At 40.4% G+C, this 23593-nt stretch overlaps 1 protein-coding gene across 2 annotated transcripts in view; it reads left to right on the forward strand.

Annotated features, from left to right (window-relative positions):
• Positions 1–10992: 10992 nt before the first annotated feature.
• Positions 10993–23593, forward strand: part of LOC141982694 (cadherin-10) — a 152232-nt gene continuing 139631 nt past the window's right edge. The window contains exon 1 of one of the 2 annotated variants that reach the window (XM_074944991.1): positions 10993–11381. The gene's annotated coding sequence lies outside the window, so the exon portion shown is untranslated. The remainder of the gene's footprint in view (positions 11382–23593) is intronic. The other variant, XM_074944990.1, reaches the window with a different exon arrangement.

Raw genomic sequence — 23593 nt, forward strand, 5'->3', positions numbered from 1 at the left:
ACCAGTTGCTTTCCCTCTCAGACAGCTTCTTGCTGAGAAACACTACAGGGTGGAATTCTTGATCCGGTCCTTTCTGCATTAAAACTGTTCCCACGCCACGCTTGGACGCATCTGTGGTTACTAGGAACGGTTTGTCAAACTCTGGGGCCCTTAGCACAGGGTCAGACATGAGTGTCGCTTTAAGCTGGTTAAAGGCCTTCTGACACTCTTCAATCCACTGAACTGTATTTGGCTGTTTCTTTTTGATTAGGTCTGTCAGTGGGGCAGCAATTTGGCTGTATTGTGATACAAATTCCCTGTAATATCCAGCCAAGCCTAAGAAAGATTGGACCTGTTTCTTTGACTTTGGGACAGACCACTTTTGGATAGCATCCACTTTGGCCTGTAGGGGGTTGATAGTTTCTTGACCCACCTGATGTCCAAGGTAAGTCACTCTGTTTAGGCCTATTTGACACTTCTTAGCCTTAACAGTTAGTCCTGCCTCCCTTATGCGCTTGAAGACTTTTTGTAGATGTTCCAGGTGGTCTGCCCAGGAATCCGAAAATATGGCCACATCGTCAAGGTAGGCGACTGCATAGTCTCCCAATCCTGGTAGGAGACCATCTACAAGTCTTTGGAAGGTGGCGGGTGCATTCCGCAGCCCAAAAGGGAGCACATTAAATTCATACAGCCCGACATGTGTGGTGAAGGCTGACCTTTCCTTGGCGGACTCATCTGCCAGTACCCCTTGGTTAAGTCCAAGGTAGAGATGAACTGGTTTCTCCAATATTTCATCTGTGCATGGCATTGGATAGTTGTCTGGCGAGTCACAGCATTTATCTTACGGTAGTCCACACAAAAACATATTTCCCCATCTGGTTTGGGAACTTGAACCACTGGAGATGTCCATGCACTGCCAGAGGGGCAGATTACACCCATCTGTAGCATGTCCTGGATCTCCCGTTCTATAGCAGTTTTAGCTTGAGGAGACACGTGGTAAGGTTGGGCTTTAATTGGGTGAGCATTACCTGTGTCAATGGAGTGGTTTGTCCATTCAGTCAGTCCTGGGCTGGCTGAGAACATCGGCACGTAGCTCCTTGACCTGCTGTCGCTGCATACACCCAAGGGTCATGGAGAGGTTCACCTCTTCCACGCCACCATCACTTTTCCCTTCGTAGTAGACATCTTCAGGCCACTCAGCATCATCTCCCCCCTGGGCTTTAAACTGACAAACCCTTAATTCTCTGGAATAAAAGGGCTTTAGAGAATTAATATGGTACACCTTAGACTTTTGGTTTGAGGTGGGGAATGCTATGAGATAATTAACAACTCCCAGGCCCTCATGGACCGTGAATGGCCCTTCCCACCACCCTTCCATTTTATGGGCCTGGAGAGCCTTTAAGACCATGACCTGGTCCCCTACTTCGAAGGAATGCTCTCTGGCAGATTTATCATACCAGGCTTTTTGGTCTTTTTGAGCATCCTGTAGGTTTTCTTTAGCAAGGGCTAAAGAGATTCGGAGGATGTTTTGTAGGTTGGTTACAAAGTCCTGAATGTTAGTCCCTGGAGAAGGTGTAAACCCCTTCCATTGCTGCTTCAACTGTAATGGCCCCTTAACCTCGCAGCCATATACAAGTTCAAATGGTGAAAACCCTAAACTGGGATGTGGTACAGCTCTGTAAGCAAAGAGCAACTGCTGCAACACTAGGTCCCAATCATTGGAGTGCTCATTTACGAATTTTCATATCATGGCCCCCAAAGTTCCATTAAACTTCTCCACCATGCCATTTGTTTGATGGTGGTAAGGAGTGGCAACCAAGTGATTCACCCCATGAGCTTCCCAAAGGCTTTCCATAGTTCCTGCCAGGAAATTAGTTCCTGCAACTGTGAGGATTCAGAGGGCCAACCTACCCTGGCAAAAATGTCTGCTAGTGCCTGGCACACACTTTTAGCCCTAGTGTTGCTTAGAGCTACTGCTTCCGGCCATCGGGTGGCAAAATCCATGAAAGTCAGTATGTACTGCTTTCATCTGGGTGTCTTTTTCGGAAAAGGACCCAGAATATCAACAGCTACTCGCTGAAATGGAACCTCAATGATGGGGAGTGGCTGGAGAGGGGCTTTGACCTGGTCTTGGGGTTTTCTTACTCTTTGGCACACCTCACAAGACACACGCCTCATAGGTAGAAAATCCTTGCCCATTCCCTCCCAGTGGAACGACTTTCCCAAATGGTCTTTGGTTCTGTCATCCCGGCATGGCCACTAGGATGATCGTGGGCTAAGCTTAATAGCTTTACCCGGTACTTAGTTGGAACTACCAACTGTCTCTGAGGATGCCAGTCTTCCTGGTGTCCACCAGAAAGAGTTTCCTTGTATAAAAGTCCTCATTCTACAATAAACCTGGATCGATTAAAAGAGCTGAGAGGTGGTTGGTTGTTCCTTGCCGCTGTCCAAGCTCTTTGGAGGCTTTCATCTGCTTCCTGTTCGGTCTGGAACTGTTTTCTTGAGACTGGAGACATCAGCTCCTCATTGGATTGTGGATCTGGGCTTGGTCCCTCTGGAAGCGAGGCAGGTGATGGGGCTGTTTCCATTGACTGTGAACCGCTCTCTGCTGGTGCACTATGTTGGGGTTCAGGCTCCAGCTGTGCCTCTTGTGTAGGGTTTTCTGCTGCTGCCAGTGCAGCTTCGGTGGGACCCGCTGGTGTTGGGGTTGCAAGTACTGGATTTAGTGCTGGCAATGGTTCTGGTGCCAGTTGTTCCGTCGGTTCCGGTTCTGAAACTGGCTCTGTCTGGGTTTCTGTGACTGGATCCACTACTGCTGTTGCAGACGTTGGCCTGGGGTCCGGGTCCATCACCTCTGACCGGGTCCTGGTAGAAGTTTCTGGAACAGAGCTAGGTGTGACAACTTGCTTAGCCTGGCTGCGGGTGACCATTCCCACCCTCTTGGCTGACTTCACATGAATGACCAAGTCTTCCCCCAACAGCATGGGGATGCGATAATCATCATAGACTGCAGAGGTCCACGTTCCTGACCAGCCCTTGTACTGGACAGGCAACTTGGCTGTAGGCAAGTCAAAAGAGTTTGACTTGAAGGATTGAATCGGCACTTGGGCCTCTGGGTTGATTAAGTTGGGGTCCACTAAGGAAGCATTGATAGCAGACACCTGTGCTCTGGTGTCCCTCCACGTGGTGACCTTCTTCCCGCCCACACTCACAGCTTCCCTCCGCTCTGAGGGTATCTGGGCCTGAGGACTTCTGGTGTGATTCCGGTGCAATGAACTGTAATCTGTTGGGGTTCTTGGGGCAGTTGGCCTTTACATGCCCCGTCTCATTGCATTTAAAACATCGTCCAGCTGACGGGTCACTGGGGCCAGGTGGATTGCTGGAGAATGGTGTGGCGGGACGATAAGGTGTTTGGAGTGTTCCTTGGGGTGTAGTTGGGGCCTTGGGATGCCCCCGGTAGTAGGGTGTGGTCTGAGGTTGTACCTTCTGGTATCCGCTCCAACTGTGACCAGGGTTTTTTTCTCTCTCCTCCCTCCACCCACTTTGTTCCGGTTTGCCCCACCTCTCTGGCAATCTGGGACTGCTCATATCGATCAGCATAAGAAACAAGACTTTCTGCTGAGTCCATTTTCTTATCCCATGAACACTGTTTTATTTCCTCCTTCCACATATTCAGGAATTGCTCCTGAGCCATCAAATCACACATTCCTTCAAATATAGTTACACCCCTTTTTTGGACTCCTTTATCTAACAGATCCTTTATCTGGTTTAGATAAGCCACATTACTTAGTCCAGGTCCTCTCTTAAGGCCTCTAAATTTTACTCTGTAAATTTCAGGTGTATCTTGAAATTGCTTTAAAGCCAAATCCTTGAATTTATTATAGTTAGAAGCCTCATCAATAGGCATCTTATTGAATATCTCCAGAGCTCTTCCAGTCAATTTTGCGACCAATGTGATCATCTTGTGAGCTTCAGGAATTTTACGGAGTGTGCACAGCCTCTCAAAGGTGAGAAAATATTCAGCAATATCACTGGATTCATCATACTGTGGACATAGTCACTCCTATTTGTGGATTGTTGGGTAAGGATTGTTAGGGTTATCCGGCATATTCTGCTGAGCCTTTGTTTTCTCCATCTCCAGTGCATGATTCCATTATTTTTCCTTTGCCTCCATTTCTCTCCTGTGGACAGCCTCTTTGGCTTTTTCTGCCTTGGGTTCTGTCATCTTAGCCTCTCTGTTTTTAACTAACTTTACACTTGAGAGTTAAAAAACCCAAAAAAACTGGCTTGTAAAATTTTTGTGCTCTAATGTGATACCTATGTTCTCTGATAGCTATTCTCAGCCTACAGAAAAATCCTTTGTCTCTAGGTAAATAGACAGAAAAACCCTCTAGTTGCTCTTAGCTTAAAAAAACAAACAAACAAAAAATCCTCTTCAAGTCTGTGAAAAACTTCTGATTTCCCTGCAGGAGGTTAACTATCGTGCCTTGAGGTAGAGAAAACTCCAGCTCAAAAAAGACAAATCCCTTTTTTATGCTTTCTGCTCTGGCCCCCAGGCAGAGACAGAAAAAATCTAATTGCTTTCAGCTTAAAACCTGCTTCCAAGCAGCCCAAAGGAAAAAAAATTCCTTTTAAAATCCTACTGTGCTTTTGCTTCAAAATAATCTCAAAAAAAAAATCTCAAAATTATCCCACTGCTCTGCCACCATGTCAAGTCTCCTTCCCCACTCTGAACTCTAGGGTACAGATGTGAGGACCTGCATGAAAGACCCCCTAAGCTTATTCTTACCAGCTTAGGTTGAAAACTTCCTCAAGGTACAAACGTTTTGCCTTGTCCTTGAACTCTGAGCTGCCACCACCAAGCATTAAAAAAAGAACATGAAAACGTCTCCACTTGGAGACATCTTCCCCCCCAAAATATCCCCCCAAGCCCTACACCCCCTTTCCTGGGGAAGGCTTGATAAAAATCCTCACCAATTTGCATAGGTGAACACAGACCCAAACCCTTGTATCTTAAGAACAATGAAAAAGCAATCAGGAGCTTAAAAGAAGAATTTTAATTACAGAAAAAGTAAAAGGATCATCTCTGTAAAATCAGGATGGTAACTACCTTACAGGGTAATCAGATTCAAAACATAGAGAATCCCTCTAGGCAAAACCTTAAGTTACAAAAAGACACAAAAACAGGAATATACATTCCATTCAGCACAGCTCATTTACCAGCCATTTAAACAAAAGGAAATCTAACGCATTTCTAGCTAGATTACTTACTAACAAGTTCTAATACTCCATTCCTGTTCTGTTCCCAGCAAAAGCATCACACACCCAGACAGACCCTTTGTTCTCCCCCGTCCAGCTTTGAAAGTCTCTCATCTCCTCATTGGTCATTTTGGTCAGGTGCCAGCGAGGTTATCTTAGCTTCTTAACCCTTTACAGGTGAAAGGGTTTTGCCTCTGGACAGGAGGGTTTTATAGTTCTGTATACAGAAAGGTGGTTACCCTTCCCTTTATATTTATGACACTCCCACTGCATGTATTCTGAAAGATGCTGCACACTATTCAAACCCTGCTCTGAAGATAGAGTTATTAATTTCCTGATGGGCTCATCACTATATTATCCTAGTTCTGCACAAACATTAATGAATTTATTTTCATAACTCCCCTGTGAGGTGAGGGGCTGATATTATCCCATTTTAGAGATGGGAAAGTGAGGCAGAGTGAGCTTAAGATCAGAAGTATCCATTTGTTTTGAGAACCTAAATTGAGAGAATGAAGACCTGATTTTGAGAATACTTAGAGTTCTTTAGCACTGTATAAATTCAAAGCACAGCTCACATTGACTTGAGTTGCAGCTGTGAGTTCTCAGCACTTCAAGTCAGACCCTAGAAAATGAACAACAAACAATTAGTGACCATGTGTAAAAAGTTTGGGTTGAGTGACTTGCCTAATATTACACTGTGGAAGAGGCAAGGATAGAATACAATTCTATCCAACTGCCTTAACTGTGAGACTATCCTTCCTTTTTCTGTAATGAATGGAGGCAGGTGTCCTATAGACAACCAGTTTCCTTCATTAAACAACCCTGATTCATCCTTAGAGAAGGTCCACACTGCACTGACTGAGGCAGGGTTCCTTTGGGGAAAAAAACAGTATGTGATCATGTAATTAACGATTATATCATAATTCATAAACACAAGGGAACTGAGTTAAAGTAGCACAGGTCACCTTAATTTTGCCATTTCCTAATTTTTCAGAGCTTAACTTTGCAACCTGAATGTTCTTTTAAATCAGTGTTTGATGTGTCATTGTCTAGGTTTTTAAGAAGCAAACTGATAAAACAGAAATTTTCTATCATGTGACATCTCATACACACACATTTGGTTCATCAGCTGGGTTGGAACTTTTAGATACACTGCAAAGACTTGTTCCATATGAGCTAACAGACTAACTGATGGAGTTACGAGGCTGTTGTCCTCTATATGGACCAGCACTAGAGGAGGATCATCACTTTGCAAGTGAGTATCATAGATATTTGCTGACAGGAGAGGAAGGGTGTGACTCAGGAATCTAATCTTTGTTCCATTCCACACTCTGAAAGGGGAAGATGGTCTAGTGGGCACAGACTTTTCTGCTCATTCTCCACAAGCATCACCCTTTCTGCCCACTCTGCTCCCACTTGACATAATTCCAGTCCTGTCTCTTCCTCATGTCTGGTTCCTCATCCCAGTCTTGTTCTCATCTGTCCAGCCTCCACACTTCAAGCCTCTCATCCCAGTCCCAGGCTTTTTGCTCAGCAAGTGCTAGACTCTTCCCTCCCCATCTCTTAATCTGATGTCTCTCTCTCCCCCAACCTGGCTTCAAGTTTCACTACCCCCCATGTTCCCTATACCCAGTGGTGCCCAGCTTCTCACCTGATGTGTGTCTCCCTGACTCCTTTTCCAGTCCCTTTGCCTAACAAGACCCTGTTCTCCCCTCACATTATGCTTCTTGTCATATCTCCTTCCCTCCTCACGTCCTTCTCTCTGCCCAAATGGATCCCAGCCCCAGTGTCACCCCAGCTTTTCATTTGACCTCAGTCCCCCACTGATCCCCTGGCTCCCAATCTCCAGACAGTTGCAGTCCCACTCCCCACCTCTAGATTCCAGATCAAGCCCCAGACAGTCTATTTCCCCTCACCAAATTCCCAGTTCTAGTTTCCCTCTGACTCCATGCTCCAATCTACTGACCTCTGGTCCCTAATGCTTAAAGTGGTTTGGGGAAAAAGTGGGGGGTCTCTTTAACCCCACATCTGCCCATCTCCCTGCACAACAGTTTTACCCCAACTCCCAAATCACTCCTGTCTCCATATCAGTTTTGCCATCCTTTCCCCCCGCCGAGTCTCACCTCTGCTCCTCCTACAGCTCTTTGGGGTTCATCAACCCTCTCTCCCAGGCATGGAGGGAGGGCTTGCAGCAGAATTCCCTCCTCCCCTTCTTCCAGGCAGGTTGTTGTATGGATCAGGTAGGAGCAAAGAAGGCATCCTGTTGCTCACAGGAGGAGGAAGGGAGGAGAGAGGGGAGCTGTCCTGAGCTGCTGGGCTCTTTTTGCTCCCTTGCCTTCTGTGAGAATGGCATTGGGTTGCTGAGGGGGAGTGGGGAGAGGTCCACCTGCCTGTAGCAGCCCTGGTTGGCTGCTCTAACCCAGGAGATAGGCAAGTTGGAAATAAAAGCTAATCAGAAGGAATCTTTCCTTCAGGTTGTACTAAAAACATGTGCCCCTCAATGACCTAGCGTGCTCCTTTAAAGCTTGTTCCCTATCCGCTGCAGATATGTTTTTTGTCCCCTCTGCATTTGAGTCATGCCACTTTCTCCTTCAAGCTTCCTGGGCCCTACCGGGGTGTGGGGGTGGGGATGATTCAGAGGACAGGGAGAGGCAGATTCCCCACACTCAGTTCAGGTGCCCTGAACCAGACCCAGCATGGCCTATACCATCCTAGACTGCAATTGCACAGTAAGTCTTGCTCAGTCCTGGGCAGCAGCATGCTCAGTGCAGATGGAATCTTCGGGAAATGTAGCTGCTAGCTCTATGAAGTCTCTGTTGCATGTATACAAACTGCAGTTTTTCCAAAGTCTTGCATAACTTGGCCAAATTTGGATGGATTTTCATGGGGCTAGCAAAAAGCACACTCCTGACACACACATTCCAAAGCATTGAGGTATTTAAATCTTTTTCAAAGAAAAGGTCTCCCAAATATTTTAACATAGGCCAAAAAAAAAAAGTGTATTTTCCCTAGCCTCCTTCTCAGAAACAACTAACCTGTTTTGGCTGAAACTTACTAAAATAATTCAGCTTGAGGCACACAACCAGCAAGGAAACCTTCAACCCAAATGGTTAATGTTTGGCAAAGTTATAAGCTATTGAAAATGGGCTTATAATGGGAAGTCAGGCAACCTTAAAATAGGAAGTGATATCAGTCCTGCCTATGATAGTGCTCCCTCTCACACACGGTATATAATGGTAGATATTAGAAAGTAAATATTTTATCAGTATTTTCTTGGATTCGTGAGAGTAAATAACTGCTCTATTTTAGATACCACTGTGTTGTCACTGTGGGTGAATGTTGACTTTTTAATGGTGACCACTCCATGAGAAACAGAAGCTAGAAACCTATTAGAGGTTCTCTGTGCTTGATTGTTAATTCAGATTAAGGTAGAATGTGAATTTGGAGTTGATAGCTATTTGTGAATAACTCTATGTGTGAACATTCTTATTCCAGAATAAGAAAGCCTTGTTCCAGTTTAATTTACTCCACTTTAATTAAGATTAAATTTGGATTAATGTAAACTGGAACAAGGTTACTCTTATTGTGGAATAAGAATGTCCTTTAAATCATCTTGTCCTCCCTACCTCTGTGTGTGTGTGTGTGTGAGTGTGTGTGTGTATGTAAGAGTGACTGTGTATATATATGTGTGTTTTTATGAATATATATAAAAATAGATTTGTTTATACACAGTCATTTTATTTCATTTCATAATGACTGCAAAATTAATAACAAAGACAAAATGTAAAAATAAGAGGAACAATTACTATCAACAATTTGTAACATAAGAATCTGTCGGACCATGATCAGAACAGCTATTCAGGTTTCCAAAGCTATTTCACAGCAAAATATTTTTAAAAATTTGTTATAACTCCCTGCAATGTAGCTGTCACTTTAAGAGGCTGTTCAGCTTGGTATTACAGGGGCCACCCCTGGATATGTTGCTTTTAGGAAGCAGAAGCACAGACGGTCCAGCTGGAAAAGGCAATTGTAAACACCACATTCAACTCAGTCTGGGGCAGAGACCATCAAACAAAAGGGAATTTTATATTTCTTGTCTCATATGAATACTGGAAGTCAGTAAAGATGTCACAGAATTGTTGCAAGACAGATTGGTGTGAAGTGTGGACCGCTCTCCCCATGTTGGAGAGAATAAGGAAATCAGATTTATTAATTCCATACTCTAGTCACTCTTTGAGAAAGAGTGAATGACTGAGAATCAAATTCTATATAAAGCAGGAACAGAAGCAAGATCATTATTTGTCATATTGAGCTAGCTTTAGGAAAAGAAAGAAAGCAAATATAAAGAAACTGGTTTTAAAATGTTATGCATTGTGTTATATCCTGGAAAGAGAGAGAGAGAGAGAGTTTCTGTGTCTCATTGTTTTATTCCTTCATGTCAATAAATTTTACTATTTTACTTGTGATTGACCTTAGGACAGGAATTCTCAAACTCTATGCATTGCATGGGCCACATCAATGGACTGTTTCCCCTCCCATTGGTCACTGCACAGATCACCTCCTCTCCCTTAAGTGATCCCATTACATCCGTTTGGCAACTGTAGCAATTGCTTACATGGAAAAGAGAAAGTACGTACTTTAGTTCTTGATGCCTTTTTTAATGCAATTCAGCAGCTGGAAATGGGAAAGAGAGAACACAATGTGGCCTGTCAGCACTCATGGACCACCGTCAACTGCTCTGCAGACCTGCCCTGGTCCATGAATCACATTTTAAGACCTGCTGACTTAGGCAATGAGGCTTGTATTGCTTTCTATGAAGAGACTACTCTGTAGTGTAATACAATTCACTGCTAGTACATCTTTGTTGATATTATCGGTCTCTCTCTATCATATTGTGCTGCATCCTATATCTGATACATCTTAACTTTTGGGGATGGGTTTATGCCTTTTTTACAACCAGAAAAATTCCCTCTTGGCACTGTTTGGATGGAGCAATACTGACATCCACTGACGTAATCTTAGGTGGATATTTGCTGTATCTCTCCTAGCCAATGTTACACAATCCTCTACTATGACACAGAGAAAGGATTGGGATTAATATGATCGAAGGAGGGATTGTGCTGAGTCCAATTTGTTGTATTAGGAAATATCAACTGTTACAGATTAAAGCTGTGAAAAGGATTACAGCAGCAAAATGGGAAGCTACACTGTAGTGAGACAAATAACAATATGCTAAACACAAGTGATGCAAATATTGACTTGAAGAAAATATAAGGTTGGGGAGAATGAATAGTAGCTCTGTACCATCTTCTCAGATGAGGTTTAGAAACATTTTGGTATCTTATATAATGTAAACCTGCACGGTTTTGTACACATTATAACACTGATGGAGCAGAAGAGACAGATTTGTTTTGTTTTCTTTTTTAACTAATGGGGTAGGCAGTTCAGTGAAAACAATAACAATTAATAACTCTCTGGTTGCATCTCAGACCTAGTTGTAATTTAACTTGGTATCTTGTTTATATATTTAGTTACTATTCAGTGGCTTGCCATTGTGAATACTGCAGGACCACTGATGATAAAGGAAAAGTAAATATATCTAATTAAGAGAGAATGCTTACAAGAAGTGGTCACGTGTTTACTGTTCATCACTGCAAAAAGAGTAGATTAGGCTAATTACCTTGGACTTCAGACACAGAGAGCCTTCTATCAGGAGGGGGAGGGGGAAGCTTCAGCAAAAAAGCTTTCCTTTCTCTGTACCTCCCACTGCATTCACTTGCAAATCACTGTGTGCTTGGGAAAGCCTGTGCTTTCTCAGTCTCTAACCTTCCCATGGCAAGTGCTGTGGTTCAATCAGAAGAACCTCTCTCTCTCTCTCTCCCTCCCTCTCTGTGAGGGAGTGATTTTTTATTATTATTATTTTCTTAATCAGGAGCTTTGAATGAAAGCCAGTCAGTGAGAGAGCTCCCCCCTAAGCATGTCCAGAGTTAAGTGATGCTGGGAGAAGAAGCTGAGTTAGATTCAAGTAGGATCAGTCTTAGAAAATAACAGCAGAAAACAAACAAAAAAGGGAAGATAGTAGCAAATTCTCCAGCGTTGCTTGGGTTGGACACTACTACACTTGCTCAGAAGCAGAATAAAAGGTAGGAGCCTTTCATAATTGTATTTCCTTCGGTGGTTTTATTTTCTTGAACTATCAGAGCACTGTATTTAATGTAATCCATAGAATTATTCTATTGTATACAACTTTTATACATTACAAAGGCACTTTGATAAATATGGCACATACATGAAATCAAGACAAATGTGTGTATACTGTATTCAAAGTAAACTGCTTTTATACATATTCAGGATCGAACTGCATTTTGCAAAGCTTTTTTTTTTTTTTTTTCCTTCCCCCAGTAACCAAGCTAGGTTCTAAGTAGCACAGTTTTAATTTGTATTTGATTACTGTAAATTCAGTGGAGGAATACTATTTGGACTTCAAAAACATAGTGTTTCATATTCTAATTATCACGAGCATAGCATGCAACATACACATGCATGCCCACACTGACTGCATCCTGATTGTAAGTCTGTTACAGCTTTCTCTGATATTACACTATTGTACTTGACTTTTAATTGAATTGAATCCAAACACTTAAAGCAAATACTTCTTCAGAAAGCAAGTCTCTGTGTTGAGACTGATGGCAAGGTAGACAGAGGCAATACTTTGTGTGCGTGCGTGCGTGCGTGTGTGTATCTGTACATGTACAGAGGGGAAAAGTGCTCACACTTTTCCTATACAAGCATTTCACATTGTGGTAAGAAGGTAAAAATCAAAGAAAAAAGGGAGAGAGAAGAAAGAGAAAATATATGTAGTCAGCAGTTGTTGTGAGCCTTTATTGTCACTGCTGCAATGAAATCCATATTTTATGTGTTAAATTCATGCAGCACATTGCAAGTCCAAATCCATATTCCCAAGAAGTAACTGTTGATGGCGTTGTAAGCTGCACTAGATATTTGCAGTAGGCTAATACTGTACATACTAGTTGCAATCAGAAAAAAACCTAGCAGACCTTTAGCATAAGAGAATTAATCTGCACATGCAATCAGTGACAAACAGCAACCAGCATTTTAAAACTGCCCTATCATCTTTGTTGTTTCCACACAAATGGAGCTATTTCCTATAATCTTCATCTTTCATTCCAGTAAAAGCCTCTCTGTTATCCAAAACTGCACATCCATTACTTGTAAGGTGTTTTGAGATACATTATTTTGTCCTGTGTGTGTGTGTGTGTGAGAGAGAGAGAGAGAGAGAGAGAAGAAGCAGCTCTGTAAAGAATGTTCTGCTTGCTTTTTATGGTGACCGTAGGCTTTATATTTACGTGTTACTATTGCCAGTTTTTTTACTTGGAAAATATTTCTGAGTATCAAAGTCCCTTGTTAAATATCCCATTTGCTAGGAATATTTTCACTTTCGTGCTAGTGTTCTTGAGAAATTCAGGTGATGGGAACTTTTACGCTAATCACATATTATTTGAATATAATATTAATTGCTTTAAAGAAAGCGGTGAGAGAATTAAGTGTGGGATATGGGTAGGCAGAGGGAAGTTGGAAAGATGAGTTATTTTTTCCAGAGCAGAAAAAGTAGCTCTATATAGAGTCAATGTGGCTTGCACAGGGAGATAAATACTTCTTGGATCATAAGATGGTAATCTTCTATGTGCCTTGGGAACTCCTCAAATTCAAACCCATTCTGGTGAATACCAATGTAGCTGACAAGCTCATTTGTGGAGCAGGTTTATATAATAATTTATTCCCATCTTAAATCAATGTTTTCTGTGGTTTTGAGTGTCAGGGCGAATTTGTATCTTTGAACTTAATTTTGTGTGATAGAATGTTAATGGTAAAATAGATCATAGCATACACTTCATGCTAGTTTTATTTTTGTAATGCTATATTTGATTTTGTAGCTATATGTGGCATAGGTAAACAGATCGTACTGCTTCCTTTACCCTTCTTTTATATTTGTAATACTATCTCTTTACTATTTTGTAACTTTAAGTGGCAAAGGGGAAACATCAAGGGCATATATCTGTAGGTATAGATATTTAGACAACTGTTGTTTACAGCATTGGTGAGCAGTATTGTGGATTTTGCTTTGGAGTTGATGTGTACATCTATAGTAAAATTTTATATATATGAATGTTCTCAGTAGACTAAGGCTCCCTTATGAAAGTGCAAAGTGATGAAAATAATACCATACAGTTTTTGTAGAATCTAATATTGTGGTTACAGTCATGGTCCAAATATGAGCTTAGTTTAAAAAAAAAAAAAAACTTTACTGGTTTCCTATTAAAACACTTAGAGAATGACAGTACAAAACAGCTTATGTTGAAACAGTTACATATTTTCCCATAATTCTTGTTAAGTAACTCAATGTAAAAGACAGAAAAGGTTAATTTGAAAATGATACCCACCTTGGGTCCTCAAAGTCATTCCCTCATCTCAACATGATTTCCCAAGGAAACAAATGACTGAAAGTGTGTGTGTGAGCTGGGTGATTTCCATGCAAATGACTTATTTTCTGTGTCTGTTAATCAGATTTACAACCAGGTGGCAGGTAATATCCTCTAAGAATTTCCCTATTGCATACCTTATCATGCCACTAGGTTGCAACATTTAGTGCATAAGGTAAGGGTAAGAGTAAGTATTTCTGGATTGGCAGCAAAAAAGAGGTGGGGTTTCTAACTTAATATTAAATCTTAATTTTCATTGATTCATTATTAGCTAAAGTATTGCAAGGTCTCAGGCTTCCTAATTAGACTTCATAATATGTCGGTGGTCAGACATATTAATGATGTGTCGGTATTGTCAGTTAGCTCCATAATTTAGGATGATAGAAATGGAAGGAAAGATAGAAAGTCAATAAGTAGATACAGTAGTAAAGAGGGGCTTGAGAGACATTTTGGGAATGTCTTATCACTGGCTGCACTGAGCAATATATGCATTGCTCTCTTTTATGAATTACTATATGTAACAGAATTGATGCAGAGATGTTAATTAACGTATCATTCGTAATACAGACTGAATATCTAAAATAAGAGAGAGTGAGGGAGCCTTGGTTTATTTTTAATTACTCTCAAACAGACTGTTTGGGTACCCCAAAGTAAAAAAACATGAAAGATGACTTTGTTGTTAATATCATGGATATTTAAGCAATGGCAAAATTGAATAAGCATTTTTAATCTTCACTGAATTATGTATGATTGTCTATAGTTATTAAAATAGAAAAGAGAGACTCTGAACGTAGTACAGCGAACACTTTTTAAACTGTGTATAAAAGGTCCCTTAAGAAAAACCTGCACCCTGCACCCTTCAATATGGACTATTCATCAATATGGACTAAACGAGACCCAAGCACTATATTAGTGGCTCACCCTCTGACTTCCAATGCTGCCTTTAATAAGATTAATTAACTCCCCTTTAATATTTCCACCTATAAAGATCATTTAATATATGACATTTCATGTATAAAAATGTTTTTTTCCAGATTTTTGATAAAACTTTGCTTTCTGTTTAATTTCCCCCCCTTGGAATAGGTATTCTCTTGATCTTTCTCTGTTGCCCTAGAAAAATCCCTCTGGGGGATGGGTGTGTGTGTGTGTGTGTGTGTGTGTGTATTTTTGTTTCTGTCCATGTAGATTTACATCCTCCTCACTCTCAAGTCCTTTGAATGATGACTTCCTTGCAGTCAGTGGGTGGGGGTGGAGATTGAAACCCACTCTGCTACTGTGTTGGTTACAGCAGTCAAGAGCAATAGAAAGTAATCCTTGTCCCTTGGGAGTTGAGCATGCTTTGCATCCACTGGGCCACACTAACACAGTAGAAAGTAAACGAGACCCAAGGACTGCCTTTGCTTTTGTGTGGAGTTGAGGGGAGCCAGAATACGATCCAAACCAGAGGGCCACTGAGCTCATGAATCCTCTTTATTAGCTTACCAGTCTATCTTTTACTATGTGGGTGGTCTGCCAGAAATATGCTAGCCAGTATTTTTGTGCATTTCTTTAGCCTTCTTGACTATTTAACATCAAGGCTGGTTACTCCACATGGAAGGAGGGAAGAAACTTTATATGTTCTAAAGAGATTACATTACAATAAATAGGATACTATATTTTCTTTATCTCTTAATTCACATTAGATATCCATTCCTTCCCTGTGTTTTGCCTCCAGAAACTAGTATGAAATAGATGACTGTGTCATTCTGTTGATAAGACGGAAGTATGTGCTGCAAGAGGCATAAACAGCACTAGAAGTAACTCTGAAACATTCTATAGGTTGCACTATCAATAGGCCATGTGATCTGGGATCTGCTTCTGAACTCAAACCTTAGTCTTCCAGCTGCCAGTATGTAATGCTATCTTGGTACCAACAGGCTGCACTGGGGGAATACAGAATTTTAGGAAGTTTAACTAGATATACTCTAAGGTAACATAGCAGGTGTCTGTTTTAATTATGTGAGAGTGTAGGGACAATATTATTTAATTCATTTAATGACACAATACTTATCTCTTTGTTACTCTTTTATTATGGCAACTCTTACACATAAGTCAAAACCAACTTTAAATCATATTTAATTTTCAAATAAAGGATATAAAATCATATTTCGTTTTTGGATTTTTAAAAGGTAACGGTTCAGAAAGAATATCTAGTAGGAAATGAAATGCCCAGACATTTGCAGAGTTCTGCTGGTGTTCAAAAGCCAAAGAAGTTCCCTTCTGTATTGTTTAACTACAGCAGAAATCTTTGTTTGAAATATTTTCCCATGTGCAATTTTATATTACCCTATATGTAATTATGTTTTTTGTAAATCTTATGATTGTATTGCTGGTATTCCATCATCTGCCACATTACTGATAGGCTAATGCAATAAATCCAGTCTCAGTGCTTTGCATTACCGCATAAAAACATGACATACCTTCATTTAGCATGATAAAATCATGCAATTAAAATGAATGCAATCCTTGTGAGCTCTGCAGATGTTATAGCACCCAGATTTTAAGGAGTAAGGGGTAGATATCAATGCAGTTCACTACACTTATGAACAAAGAGCTTGAAATACAACATATAATATCATGGAGGTTTGCTTTTTTCAAATTAACAATGTAAAATACATAAAATACCCTCGTGTCAGGGTAAGTGTTAGTAACATATATGTAATAGGTTTATTTAACAGAATGAACTGAACATTTGAAGAATTTTGACATAATCCTAGTGCTGAACATAAATAAAACAAATAATGTGTTTGTGTCTAGGAAACTATTAACTATGGTTTGTAACCTGTCCTTTAAATCAGCTACTGTACCCAGTGACTGGAAGATAGCTAATGTAACACCAATATTTAAGAAGGGCTCTAGAGGTGATCCTGGCAATCACAGACCGGTAAGTCTCAGGTAAGTACTGGGCAAATTAGTTGAAGCAATAGTAAAGAATAAAATTGTCACACACATAGAACATAAATTGTTGCGCAAAAGTCACCATGGTTTCTGTAAAGGGAGTTCATGTCTGACTAATCTATTGGAGTTCTTTGAGGGGGGTCAACAAACATGTGGACAAGGGGGATCCAGTGGACGTAGTATACTTAGATTTCCAGAAAGTCTTTGACAAGGTCCCTCACTAAAGGCTCTTATGTAAATTAAATTGTCATGGGATAAGAGGGAAGATCCTTTCATGGATTGAGAACTGGTTAAAAGACAGGGAACAAAGGGTAGGAATAAATGGTAAATTTTCGGAGTGGAGAGGGGTAACTAGTGGTGTTCCCCAAGGGTTAGTCCTAGGACCAATCCTATTCAACTTATTCATAAATGATCTGGAGAAAGGGGCAAACAGTGAGGTGGCAAAGTTTTCAGATGATACTAAACTGCTCAATATAGTTAAGCCCAAAGAAGACTATGAAGAGCTTCAAAAAATATCTCACAAAACTAAGTGATTAGCCAACACAATAGGAAATGAAATTTAATGTGGATAAATGTAAAGTAATGCACATTGGAAAAAATAACCCCAACTATACATACAATATGATGGGGGCTAATTTAGCTACAACTCATCAGGAGAAAGATCTTGGAGTCATTGTGGCTAGTTCTCTAAAGATGCCCACGCAGTGTGCAGCGGCAGTCAAAAAAGCAAACGGGATGTTAGGAATCATTAAAAAAGGGATAGAGAATAAGATGGAGAATATTTTATTGCCCTTATATAAATCCATGGTACGCCCACATCTTGAATACTGAGTGCAGATGTGGTCCCCTCATCTCAAAAAAGATATACTGGCATTAGAAAAAGTTCAGAAAAGGGCAACTAAAATGATTAGGGGTTTGAGGTCCCATATGAGGAGAGATTAAAGAGGCTAGGACGTTTCAGCTTGGAAAAGAGGAGACTAAGGGGGGATATGATAGCGGTATATAAAATCATGAGTAGTGTGGAGAAAGTGAACAAAGAAAAGTTATTTACTTGTTCCCATAATATAAGAACTAGGGGTCACCAAATGAAATTAATGGGTAGCAGGTTTAAAACAAATAAAAGGAAGTTCTTCTTCACTCAGCGCACAGTCAACCTGTGGAACTCCTTGCCTGAGGAGGTTGTGAAGGCTAGGACTATAACATGGTTTAAAAGAGAACTGGGTAAATTCATGGAGGTTAAGTCTATTAATGGCTATTAGCCAGGATGGGTAAGGAATAGTGTCCCTAGCTTCTGTTTGTCAGAGGGTGGAGATCACTTGATCATTACCTGTTAGGTTCCCTCCCTCTGGGGCACCTGGCATTGGCCACTGTCGGTAGACAGGATAACTGGCTGGATGGACCTTTTGTCTGACCCAGTATGGCCATTCTTATGTTCTTATATTCTTATGCAACACATGAGTAATGTGCATTTCACTGGTTGTTGCAAGAAACACGTGTCCCTCTTTAAAGCTATGACACATCTAGGACTAGCCTTCACTTCCAGTGAAAGCAAAGGAGCCATGTGTATAAGTGATGGCATAGCTTTGGAGATACAAACAATTAAAAGGGGGTAATAATCCCGTTATTGAAAATGGATATGGCAAAGTGGACAGGGAAAAATGAATTGTTGTGTTGTGAAAAAGGAGTGGCTGAAAATATTCAAGGTGAGGAGAGGGTTATAAGGTTTCTAACGAGGCAACTATTGGTCATAACCATTGAATAGTATAGGAAATCATTTCCAGATATATTTATTTTGCCAATTAATAATCACTATTAAAAGACTCAAGGGCCCATCAGCTTCATCAAAGAAACAGCAGCTTTATCAATTTGCTGTCCATGTCTCTCAAAGTATTAAATTAATGGAAAAGGCAGACTCAGGCAAGTAAATTATATGCTTTCTGAAATTAGTACCATTGGGTATATCTATACTGCTGTTAGACATCCAGGGCTGACCTGATCTTGCTAAGGGGCTGTTTAATTGCAGTATAGAAATTCAGGCTCGGGCTGTAGCCTGGGCTTTAGGACCCTGCAAGGTGGGAACATCTCCACTGCAGCTTGGAGCAAGCCTCCCAGCCCAGGTAGACAGGTGTGTGCTAACAGAACTTGAGCTGGTTCACGAGCAATAGCTGTGTGAACGTTGTGGCTCAGGCTGAAGTTCAGGTTCTCAAACCCACCTGACCCCCTCATCTCACAGCCCGAGTCGCAATATCCACATTACTATTTTCAGGTCATCAGCTTGAGCCCCGCTAGCACCGATCCATCTAACCTCACAACCAGCTGCAGTATAGACACACCCACTAAGGGTGCAAATTTTCTGTTAACTTTAATGGCATCACAACCTTCAGACAAAATATTAGAGTAGCTTTTGTGGGCATCTTAAAATAATATCTATTATTGAAAACATTCCAACTGCAACCAAAGTACTGCTTTGTAAGCTTTACCTTTGACAAAAACATCTGAGGTTTTTATCCAAGATGCAGTGAAGTAGAGGACATAGCAATAGGTAATGTCTTGCAAGTTAAATATAGCAAATCGTTTTTAAATTGTTTTAAAGCATCACAATTAATACTGTACAGACTGTTCACACTGATATTAGTGGTCTTGTGCCATTGCACTGAGAATGTAGACAATGATTTTGAGGGATGCTGAGGCCCTATTGACTGTGATTGAAAATCAGCTCCACAGCGTGTTATTTCTGAACACAGACCTACACTGTGCTGGTAAATAGGCCCAATTAGTTTAGGCCTAAATCCCAAATGATTTAGGATTATTTTCATGGCCCATAGAATTTCAAGTGGAAAAAGTTTGTTAGATCATCCAATACTTCTCAAACTCACTGTCAGGGCAAGATTGTTCTAAAGTATGATGGGCTAAGAGTCTAATCCAATTCCCATTGAAGTCTCCCACTGACTTCAGTGGGCTTTGGATCAGACTTCTAGAGAGGGAACTCTTACTTCCGTGCTTTGTGACAGGATACATTTGCATGAGGATCAAAATGCCATTTGCTATTTTTACTGCCACATTACAGCTTCCCAAGTTTCTCCCTTCCATTAAGTATCAATATTTCTTATTATTTCCCTGAAATATGTTTGTTTCCAAGTTGAATTTAATTTCTCTTTCAAGGTTTGGTCTCCTGTAAGAGTCTCCCAGTGTAAATTTATTTGTAAGCTAATTTATTTTGTCGTCATAATGAGATTTGTACTGTTCCTATATAGAGGCCTACAAGCAATTCATGCACTTTCTAGAATTCTTCACAATTCATGTGAAGTTGGCTTAGAATTATGAGGCTTTCCCCAGAATTGCTTAAGTGGGTGGATTTGCTCCTCTTTGTGATCAGTCTTTGGTCACAGGTCAGATTCAATAATGATTTGAAACTATTTTAACATAGGTATCCTGAAAATTCTCAGGTCTACAAATTTGCAATAAATCATGGTGGTGGTAATTTGTGCTTGTGCAAACACAGAATTTTAGATGTGCGCAAACTGTTGCATGCATGTACAACTTGCAATTTTTGCATGAATTGGATCATTGGTGAAGTTTGTGGAATGGTGTCCAAACCAGATTTAGGAAGATTGGAGTAAGTCTAATAGTAATGTTTGTTCCACTAAGAGAAGAAACATAAAATAGAGGCGAAATTTGTCATATCAGAAGTATACACATTTTTTAAAAACTGCACATTGTCACCTAAAAAATAATAAGGCAACTCATGTTAACCATGCAAACTACAGATGAAACGTGCAACTTTTACTAGGAGCATGCACCGGTGACAAGTGAGCCATGGTCCAGTTCAGGGCTAATACCTTATGGTCTCCAAGGCCATCTTAGGCCTGAAGGAGGGGGATTTTGGGGACCTGGTCAAAACCCAACTCCCCAAGTCTCTTAAGGTTTTACACTGAGCTCGTAAAGGCTATGTGCAGCAAGTAATTTTCTGATAAAAAGAGGTCTTTTCCAGCCAATTTGGTGTCTCACTCCTAAATGCCCCAGGAGGAGGTGCTGCTGCTTCGTAGTACAGTCACCTCAACTTCCCAGAGCACCTGCCTCTTTTAGAGATTATTCCTGGTTTCCCTCACAGTCCAAACTCCTGCTATCTTCAAAGGATATCTTGAATGAATCACAAATACAGCAGCTGGCCCATAGTATGCTGAGAAACTACTTCATGACAGCTGGCCCTGTCCTGCAATACTGCATTTAGGGCATGCAGCTGTGCATGCTCTTGCTCTCTATCCTCTCCCTCCCCTTTCCCTTTTTAATCCACACATTTAGATTAAGATTGAGGATGCTATTGATTCATTTAAACATTAAATCAAGGACGGCTGCCTGCAGTCATCAAGGTTTTTTTTTGATGGTTTTTAAGTATCAAAGGTATGAGATTCTGCAACAGCCTTCCAATGGGGGTAATAAGGGCAAAAAAAACCTAACTAGTCTTCAAATGGAATTTGTTAAATTCAGGAATAGGATTATATGATGGAATCGCCAGCAATGGCGGGAAATTGTATTTGATAACCTAAAAGTTCCTTCCAGTCCCTTGTTCCTAAAATTTATTATATATATTTTTACAAGTAACCACAGTTTCAGCAATGAACCTAAAGCCAGGTCCTGTATCTGGAAGTATGGATCTGAATGTTACAACTAGGACCCATCTTTATACTTTTGTGAATCCCATTCACTTTACTCATGTAAGAAGTCCTCATTGTACGTCAGAAGAATTACAGCCCTGATTTGGCAGTCTATTTTTTTTTAAGTAAATTACTTAAACCTCAATGGCACTTAAGCACATGCTTAAGTACTTTTGCTGAACTGAGACTTACAGGAGTGAGTTAAATGAGAAGGATTCAACCCTTAAAAGGACTCCTTTAAAAATGGTGTTTAATAAATACATGTCCCCAAACTACTGGAAATAATTATTAATCATTTTAGTATCAGCAAATGTCCTAAATCTGCACTAGAACAGTCCATCCATTTTAAAGGTAGTAACTGAAAAGCATAAACCAGGACATGCACAAGACATGCAAAACAAGGAGAGATTACAAAAGTCAAAAGAATGTAAATAACTATCATATTAATTATTAAAATGGTCAGAAAATGTAAATATTTAATCTATTCTTTCACATGTAATATTGTAATGAAATATGTAAATACCCTTTATTTAGTACTGTATTATTTATTTCAAATTGTTTAATTATAAAATCTTTTGCACAAATCAGTTCTACTTTAAAGGTGCCCCCCCCCCAAGTTTTGATTTATGTATCATTAAAGCCTCATTCCTGCAAAGAGAATCACATGCACCCACTCAGCTAGCCTCAGAATTTTAATTACAGAACTGGGACCTAATTACCATTTGTAACTACGGTGGTGAATTATAATCACATGAATAGTGAACAATGTTTATCCTTCTCAGCACTCAGTAGAATCTAGAGTCAGTACCATCGAATGTGAGAGACCACGGCATCATATTTCTATATCACCAGCAGGCATTCATTTTATTGGAAATCCTGTTGTACTCTGTAAAATAAATGTGGCTGCCTGTGGAGTATGTGAAGGCAGAATTTGGCCCTGTGACTCATAAGACACATCAACACTGAGTAAATTGTATGTAGCACTTCTTACTACATCAATTAAATTCTTAATTCATGAAACAAAAAACATTCTCCTTTCAGACATCAATTTATTTAAAATATTCTATTCATTTTTAAATAAATTATCTGAAAAGTATCTCAAATACATAAATATCAGTAACAATATTCAACGTATGTAATGATTTCATGAACCATTTAATTTTTGGTATTTACCTGTGTTGTCCTTGTAACTACTATATGTGTAACAGTATCATAGTAGGTTTCACTTGGATCAACTACTTAAATTTTGGAGCCATGTCCATAAGAAGTCAGCCCTGTGCATCAGGGTGGGAAGTAATTAATTGCACGGATTGTATATGAAGAAATTAAAGAGCTATGTAAAAAGTGAGTGGAAGATTCCCTAAACCTTTTACTGCTTTCCACTCCCCACCAAAAGAAAAAAAAAAGTACTTCATATTCCTGACCACTGTTCCCTCTAAGCTGGGCGTGTGTGCGCGCGCACACAGATCCTAAATCCCGTACACATGGCAAAACACCGTGCACACACAAATTTGCACAGAAGATGTTTTTTGCGCACATGGCTTGTCAAAAATTAGAGGGAACATTGTTCTTGACACACATCTCTTTTTCCTGCGAGGGGAGTTACTACAGCCTTTGGGCTGAAACAGACCTCATATCTGTCTCCAGCAAAAGGAGGATATTGACATGGGTTACATCACTATGTTTAAATGATTAGAAAATGATTCTTTTATGCGGGGGACGGGTGTTTCTGCCATTGAAATCCTGAGGTGGGTTCCTCTCCCTGACCAAGAGATTGGCACCCATCTTTTCCTTGCTGTTGATGCTGAAGTTTTGATTGCTATTGGGAGAACCTTTCTCCTTTCTTGTCCTGTCTCTGACATGTTAAGCAATATGATGTTTCTTTAACTTCATGCTCTAAAGCATTTTATTGAATTGAACTAGTCTCATGATTAAGAACAAAAGAACACTTTGTCAGACCAATGGTCCATCTAACCCAGTATCCTGTCTTCTGACAGTGGCCAGTGTCGATGCATCAGAGGGAACAATTTATAGTGATCCATCCCCTGTCATCCAGTCCCAGCTTCTGTCAGTTGAAAGTTTATGGGCACTCAGAGCATGGAGTTCCATCCCTGACCATCTTGGCTAACAGCCATTGATGGACTTATCTTCCATAAAATTATCTACTTCTTTTCTGAACTCAGTAATACTTTTGGCCTTCACAATATCCCATGCCAGTGAGTTTCACAAGTTGATTGTGTGTTGTGTGAAAAAGTACTTTAT

Source organism: Natator depressus, chromosome 2, assembly GCF_965152275.1.
Source record: "Natator depressus isolate rNatDep1 chromosome 2, rNatDep2.hap1, whole genome shotgun sequence".
Classification (NCBI taxonomy): domain Eukaryota; kingdom Metazoa; phylum Chordata; order Testudines; family Cheloniidae; genus Natator; species Natator depressus.